We start from the raw sequence: 8,026 nt of genomic DNA, 5'->3' as shown, positions 1-8,026 counted from the left end.
TGTGATTCGTTTTCCTGCTTTTTTAAAATTGTCTTTAAATCATCCTCTTCCTTCTTCTTCCTCTTATTGGCGGTTGCCAAACATCTTGATGTCACTAGCGTCATCAACTGGTAAGAAGTGCGGAACGAACGTCGCTAAGAAAAAAAAAGCCTCAAGTTCCAATCAAACAAATTGTCTTAACAAAAAGAATATGTCTTGGTAGCTTTTACTTCTTGAGTCTCTCTGAAATACGTCAATAAGGTCTAGTTTTGTTTTCATATTATTAAGGTTGGAATTAGTTGATTTCTCTTATCCTGATAATTCTCACAATGCAAACAAACAAGTTCTGTTGTCTCATCTTCCCCACAGTCACATTTTCCTGTCTGATGTTTCCCTATTATGAATAAAAAGGTATGTAATCCAGTATGCCCAAGTCATCTTGAAATAATTGTCTCCTCCATCCTGTTCCTTCATATTCTTCTCATATCTCTTATTTTCCTTAGGATTTTGTAAAACCACCATCCTTTGCTTTCTTCTTCTCATTGCTTTTGCCATCTCTCTTTCAATTTTTGTGTTATTATGCCCTTTATTTCTCTTCTACTAAACGTAACAACAACATCATCTAATAAACGTTTGGTGCTTTCCTTTGTTATCACTAGAATAAAATTATTAATCTTAATGGTCTTACCTCTTCAACCCAACAAATATCTAACTGTATTGAAAGCATTTCTCCTGTATAAACTAAAACTCCATCACTAACCCTTTTCCCTGAAGCATATGTGTATAACTGTATATAATTATAATATTGGTTGATGTATTACTGTACATGTACTGGGTTATGACCCCCGCCAAAAATCTGATCAAGTCCCCCCCATATAACGCATAAATGACTTGTTGATTTTCTTTTATTTTCATTTGCCAGCAAAATAACATCATCATCTGGTAATATATCCCCCCCTTCCCAAACCCGCTTTCTCCACCAAGCATTCACTGTTTGCTCTAACTTTGATTCAGTCACTGGTGAGAGTGGTTGTACTCTCAAAAAGGCGGACAGGCAAAGATTTTTCACTGTTGGCCAACAACACCACCTTGTAAAAAGAGCAAAAATCAAAATGAGGTAGACATATATGTATTGTTAGGTTAGTTTACTCCATGCTGCTCGCACACTCCTGTACATGCAGACACTGAATGGCGGTGCCATTAGCTCCTAAATACAGTGGTACCCAGGTGCTTTGTTAGACCTGTCACCTGGACCTCTGGGGCTGAAGCTCCTGATGTTTCCAGAACAGCCCCGAATCTAATGACAGAAGACATTTAGGAGTTCATGTCTGTCAAAAGATGCATTAAGCCCCAAAATGACAGACTTCACATTTTTATTGAAAATAATCACATTTGTTTCTATTGTGTTCCATATAATCCCTGCCAGCTCCACCTACCTTGAAAATGAGTCTAAAGGAAAAGAAGACAAAAAGTGGTTATTTTCGCACGCCCGGTACCACGACTGCACAACTACGCGCACAGGCTCAGGAGGACTGGCAATTTGTCCATTCTGGAGAAGTCCAGAACGGCTGTTCGGTCCAGGAGTGTTGGCCTGCCTCGTTCATTACCCGAAAAGTTACACTGAGTGCATCAAACAGGGCTACAATAGGTGAGACGGTTAATTTCAGAGCAGCCGTGGAGCCAACAGAGAGTGGGAGCCTGGTGAGTGTTTGGGGCCTGGAACAGGTGGAACCAGAGCCACTTAATCCAGACTGAAGTTTGCGTTAAACCTGAATGCTGGCTCAGAATGGGCTAATTGGACGCTAGCGCTTATCACTTATTCTCCCAGCAAACTATGAGGTGGAGGGTCACTAATGAGCATCATCAGGGTCATGAGAGACTTTCACCTGAGCTACAGGTAAAATCAAATGGCCTGGCCGTGGTAGAAAACAGTAGGAACCCTCTCTGTGAGCTTCTAGCTGGATCTGCATCATGATGTGAAAAATATCTGATCTCTAGTCAAAAGGTTCATGAAAGGAGGAACATATTTTAATGAAATGTTGGGATAGCTCACTGGATAATTAAAATAAATGGATTTTTAAGGGATTACCATTCCATTAAAATATAAGAAAAACTATTTTATAACAGTTTCCTTTTTAGAAATGTAAGAAATTATGACAATGGAGCCTCAGAGGTGGGAGAAAGTGAAATTAAAAAAAGTAATTTACACAGATGAGAAAAGAAGCACAGTTATTTGTGCCACAGTAAACATAGTGTCTCTGAGTTTAAGAACAGCTTCAGTTCGACGGACTGAGCAGAAAGTTTTTTCTAAATATCACAAAATGTGTCTTTATCTGCTTCAGCCAAATGTTTTTTTCATCAGTTATAAACTGTTAATCTTCATCCTTCACTTAAGCTTCTAACAAAAAATTAAAACGTCAAATTATTGTGAAGCCTTTGAAACACCACAATGCAGCATTCATGAATATGAAGGTGCTCTAAAAATGTTAATCATTTGGTTCTGTGTTAGAAAAAAAGATAAAGTAAAAGTAAGATGGGCTGCACGGTGGTGCAGTTGGTAGCACTGTTGCCTTGCAGCAAGAAGGTCCTGGGTTCAATTCCCAGCCTGGGGTCTTTCTGCATGGAGTTTGCATGTTCTCCCTGTGCATGCGTGGGTTCTCACCGGGTACTCTGGCTTCCTCCCACAGTCCAAAGACATGCCTGTTAGGTTAATTGGTAACTCTAAAATTGCCCTTAGGTGTATGAATGAACAGGCGACCTGTCCAGGGTGTACCCCGCCTCTCGCCCATAGACTGCTGGAGATAGGCACCAGCTCCCCTGCGACCCACTATGGAATAAGTGGTAGAAAATGACTGACTAAAAGTAAGATTTTTATTAATTGCTGAACTAATGTGGAACAGAAAAACTGCAGAGTATATACAAAGAAAACAGGAAAATTAGGTAAATTACAGTAAAAGCATTAGAATGAATTTCTAAAACAGAAACGCAAAATTAGCATGACTCCTTTTACAAAAGTAAATGATTCAATAAATAAAAACAACTAGGCAGAGAGCTCAACCCACCCAATGCTAGACCCAAAATTACGCCCTTGACATCTTGTATCAGATTATCATTTCTTTGTCCTTGTAGAACAGCCCGGTAGTTCAAAATTAGCTGATCCCTTCTGAAATTGAGTAGCATTTCTCCCATTTCAATCTCTAATGCTGTTCTTGGAGATGTTTTAAAAGTACCTCTCCATATTCTTAGAGCCTGATATTGGATATTGTTTAACTTATGGAGGTTCGTCAGTGGAAACCCCCCATTCTAAGAAAGAAGAAAATTCTTTCTAAAATTTTATTTTGAAAATTCCCAAAGCAACTATTCTTTTCCTTAGACTTGTTCTATGCCGAAAATAAAGAGCAGCTTTATTAACCCCACAATGTAAATAGTAAAAATCAGAAATATTGTGTTATGCAACATCAACCTAAAAAGTACAGCACACTCTCACAGAAAGGCTACACATTGGGGCAGTTGGTAGAGCTGGTGCCTTACAGCAAGAAGATCCTAGGTTCAAATCCTGGCCTTCTGTCCTTCTAAATCAAATTTGCATGTTCTCCCAATGCATGTGTGGGTTCTTGCTGGGTATTCCGGCTTCCTCCCAGAGTTCAAAATCATGACTTAAATGTTAATTGGTCTCTCAAAATTACACTTTAGTATGTGTGCATGCATGGTTGTATCTTGTGTCTGTTATTTGCTCTATGCTGGACTGGTAAACTGCCCAGGCTGTACCTCTTGGCCATTGACCGCTGAAGATAGGTACCAGCCCCCCGTGAGCCTGCAGGGACAGGCAGTAATAGAAAATAGATGAACTCTCTCGGAAGAGAATCCCTTTCACCAGCAAAATGTTTTTTTCTTTGTAAATTTACTTCTAATTTTATTTTGCATAATCTAAGGGAGTAGTCACACCTGCCACGTTGGGTCTACTTTAAATGTACCAGCGTTTGTTTACCCCCTTGGTCCGGATCTTTTGTGAAATTGAGAATACACTCAAGCACGCCCTAGTCCAGACCAAACAACTGGACTAAGACCCACTCTTTGAGCTTATCTCGAACCGCTTCTAATCAGTCTCTGGTGCGGCTCGCTTCTGGTGTTAATATGAACTGGCCTTGACCTGACCCAACTACAGGAAACATATGCCTTTTTGCATTTAACAAGCCACTGCAGAGAATGTTGTGAATAGTGAATGAACTAAAGTCATATATAATCCAGTGTCTTTTGCTTAGCAACACTGCTGCCAGCATGCTGTGGGTAGGACACTCAGACCATATAGTCTGTATCAGCTCACAGCACGCATTCTCTGACACCATTCCAAAATTAGAAATACTCCTTGCAAAACCTGTGTTGAACGAGCTGCTCTAGACAATGATTTTGCAGCTGAACAGAACAGAAATGCATCAAGCATTACTTCCATGATAGTTTTCCTCCATTTCCGGGTTTCTGCTCTGTTCAGCCCTATTCATTTCTGTCCAATGGAAGCAGTGATCGTTATGTATGTGGCTTTGTTTACAAGCTATAGTTCACCTGCAAAAGGTACAATGTGACAGTGAACCACACCAAACGAAAAAAATCAATTCAATTCAATTTTATTTATATAGCACCAATTCACAACACATGTCGTCTCAAGCCACTTCACAAAGGGTTTGGAATGGTGTAGGGTTGTTGAGGAGGTTAAAATAAACTAGTGAGTGTTAGAGTTTGGCCATTTTAGAATGGGCTATGTGTAGGGGAACAAAGTAAAATAATAAACTGATAAAGTTTGTCCATGTTGAGCCCACTGGTGGACATTGTTATACTAAAAAACACAAGGATTGGGGTACCTCTCTCTGTCAGATTGATTATAACCATTGGAAAAGAGAAGGGGTCACACAGGTAGCAGAAATGGAGGGTGTGTTTGGACCTCAACCATAACTGAGCCGGTTTAGGCTAAACCTGATTCCCCCTTACTCCAACCAACAGGGAAGGAGGAAGGCAGAGGTAAAAATAACAGTTGTTTCCTGTTGCTTTGTGTGAAAGGTGGGTAACTTTAAAATGGGCTAAGTCAATTCATTTGAATCGTACAGATGTCAAGTCAGGTACATACATTCCAATCAATCCTAACCATTAAACAGTGCAGTCAGATTCAGTTATTTATTCAAATTGAATAAAAGGTTTTTCTATCTAAGGAAACCCAGCAGATTGCATCGAGTCAGTGACTTGTAGCAGTTACTCCTCCTGAACGAGCATGTAGCGACAGTGGACAGTCACTGGTCCTTGACTTTGCAGTAATCCCTCATGATGAGCATCAGTGGCGGATCCCTTTCAAGGAGGGGAAGCTCAATTTCAAGATCGCTGATTCGCTCATTTCGCTGTCAATCAAAAATGGATTCAGCTTCAGACAGATCATCCAATCATGATGCAGAAGCTGAGCGTCCGGGCCAGCCGAGGTCAGTCCACTGCCTCATAGACCCCAGAGATGCTGAGCATCCGATGGGTGGAACAAAGCCCAGCATTTTTCTGTGTAGTTATGCTGCTATAGGCTTAGGCTGCTGGAGGACATAATGACCACTTTCACCCTCTTCGCTACATTCTCACACTACTCTCCAATTTTGCATTATTTACTGTTATTTCAGCTTTTAACCTTGTTCTCTCTTTTCTATTCCTAGAAGCTACACCTGGCCTGGCTCTGTGTCTACATGTGACACCTTTCTGGAGAGGGGAATCGTCCAAGCTTCTGCTGGCAACAACTTAATGCTCACCTTCTACCAATGATCCACATAACCCTTTCTTTAATGTTTAACCCTTTCTCTCTCTTAGACATGGCGATTGACTGAGCTTAACTGTAACAAACTCTATGTGCTATTTTTCAGACTCTAGCCTTGAAAACTGGCTCAGAGTTTATCTGTTCTTTCTTTCTAGGTGAAACGACTAAAGGAGCTACATCCATTAACATTTACTTTTCCTTCCCATAGAAAGTACTCCTGGATCAGTGCTTCTTCGTTCTTTTTGTCTCTCTGCTCTGTTCTCTCAAACCCCCAGTCTGTCGTGGCAGATGGCCGCTCACACTGAGCCTGGTTCTGGTTCTGCTGGAGGTTTCTTCCTGTTAAAAGGGAGTTTTTCCTCTCCACTGTCGCTACATGCATGCTCAGTATGAGGGATTGCTGCAAAGTCAACGCCAGTGACTGTCCACTGTCTCTACATGCTCATCCGGGAGGAGGGAATGCTGCAAGTCACTGACTGGATGCAATCTGCTGGGTTTCCTTAGATAGAAAAACTTTTTATCCAATTTGAATAAAAAGCTAACTCTGTCTGCACTGTTCAATGGTTAGGATTAATAGGAATGTATGTACCTGACTGTTGTGAAGTGCCTTGAGACAACACGTGTTGTGAATTGGCGCTATATAAATAAAACTGAATTGAATTGAAGTATAAGCAGCATAAGAGTGACCAGCCATCATACCAATCCAGGAGACGGGTTGTGTGTCCCATAGATTAACTATGATTGCTGAAGGGGGCAGCAGAGATCATGAAATCACATTTCAAATCACCAGACAATAGCCTGTTCTGGATCTTCCTCTACCATTAGGTTTTAACAATATCAGTGAATAAATAAACATCCATAAAATCCTATATCAGTAGTATTGTGATGACCACTCTAGTTTAATGGATATCTATCTATCCACTCATCTAGGAATACATTGAAATCTCCACCAACTGGTGAAGGTCATTCCAGAACTTGTATTAAAATCATGAATAATTTGAGATAGGGTGTTCAACAATATTGTTTTCAATTGTAACTGTAAACACTGATCAGAAGGGGCTCATCACCGTGGGCATTATTTCCAGGTCTGAGCTACAACGTCAGAGATTTTTCTCTATTAATAATCTATCTGTCATGTCTGCTGCCTTAAATAGTAAACGCAGTTGGTAGCACTGTTGCCTTGCAGCAAGAAGGTTCTGGGTTCGATTCCCGTCCAGGGGTCTTTCTGCATGGAGTTTGCATGTTCTCCCCGTGCATGCGTGGGTTCTCACCGGGTACTCCGGCTTCCTCCCACAATCCAAAGACATGCCTGTTAGGTTAATTGGTAACTCTAAATTGCCCTTAGGTGTATGAATGAGTGTGTGCGTGGTTGTTTGTGTGTTGCCCTGCGATGGACTGGCGACCTGTCCAGGGTGAACCCCGCCTCTCGCCCATAGACTGCTGGAGATAGGCACCAGCTTCCCCGTGACCCACTATGGAATAAGCAGTAGAAAATGACTGACTGACATCTTTAATAATTAACACTAGAGTTTTTATTTAACTACTGATCAATTATTCAAATGCCCATGAAATCACACATTGAACAGAGAAGAGTTATCCTATTTAAGTAGCAATATTAAACACTCTAAATGGCAGAGTTGACCTGGGTCTGTGCAACTTGGTATAATTCTCCTCTCCTTGTGCTTGTGACAGGCATGGGAATTTGCTTAACCTTTTCCTTAAGTTGTTGTCCTTCTTTTCCATCTAAAAATGTTTCTGCCACAGCTTCCATGCACTTCCCAGTCAGTGAAAGGCTTTTTGTGTTTTTCCAAAACACTCGTATGCTCACTGTAGTGCTGTAAGAGGCCATATCTTTACATTCATCTTTAAATGTGTGATTTTCATGGCACACTTTACATATTTTTGATGAAGCTATCTACTTTAACTCACTCATCTGTGCACCACCAAGTCACTGTACTTTCAGCAGGCGTGAGCTCCCAAGCTAGTAACTTAGCAACCTGCATTGAAGGACCCGCATAGCTTCTTCTTTGTTGTTTTCTGGTGGTTGGCGTACAACGATGTGGTGCATTGCTGCTACCAGCTGGCTTGGAGTGTGGACCAGAATGACCTATATAGCTATCCGTCGCGCCTGTTCAAAAGTCAGATGCAGCAGCTGGTAAGGGATAAAATCTTTATATTCACATAGTAAATGAGAAAATGCTCTTGGTTAGGGTAGCAGCAGCAGCCCTGACTGAAGCAGCTCATTGCCTTACTTGCATTACGTGCAGCCTG

This window comes from Girardinichthys multiradiatus, chromosome Y, assembly GCF_021462225.1.
Source record: "Girardinichthys multiradiatus isolate DD_20200921_A chromosome Y, DD_fGirMul_XY1, whole genome shotgun sequence".
NCBI lineage: Eukaryota > Metazoa > Chordata > Actinopteri > Cyprinodontiformes > Goodeidae > Girardinichthys > Girardinichthys multiradiatus.
This window is presented reverse-complemented; position numbering follows the sequence as displayed.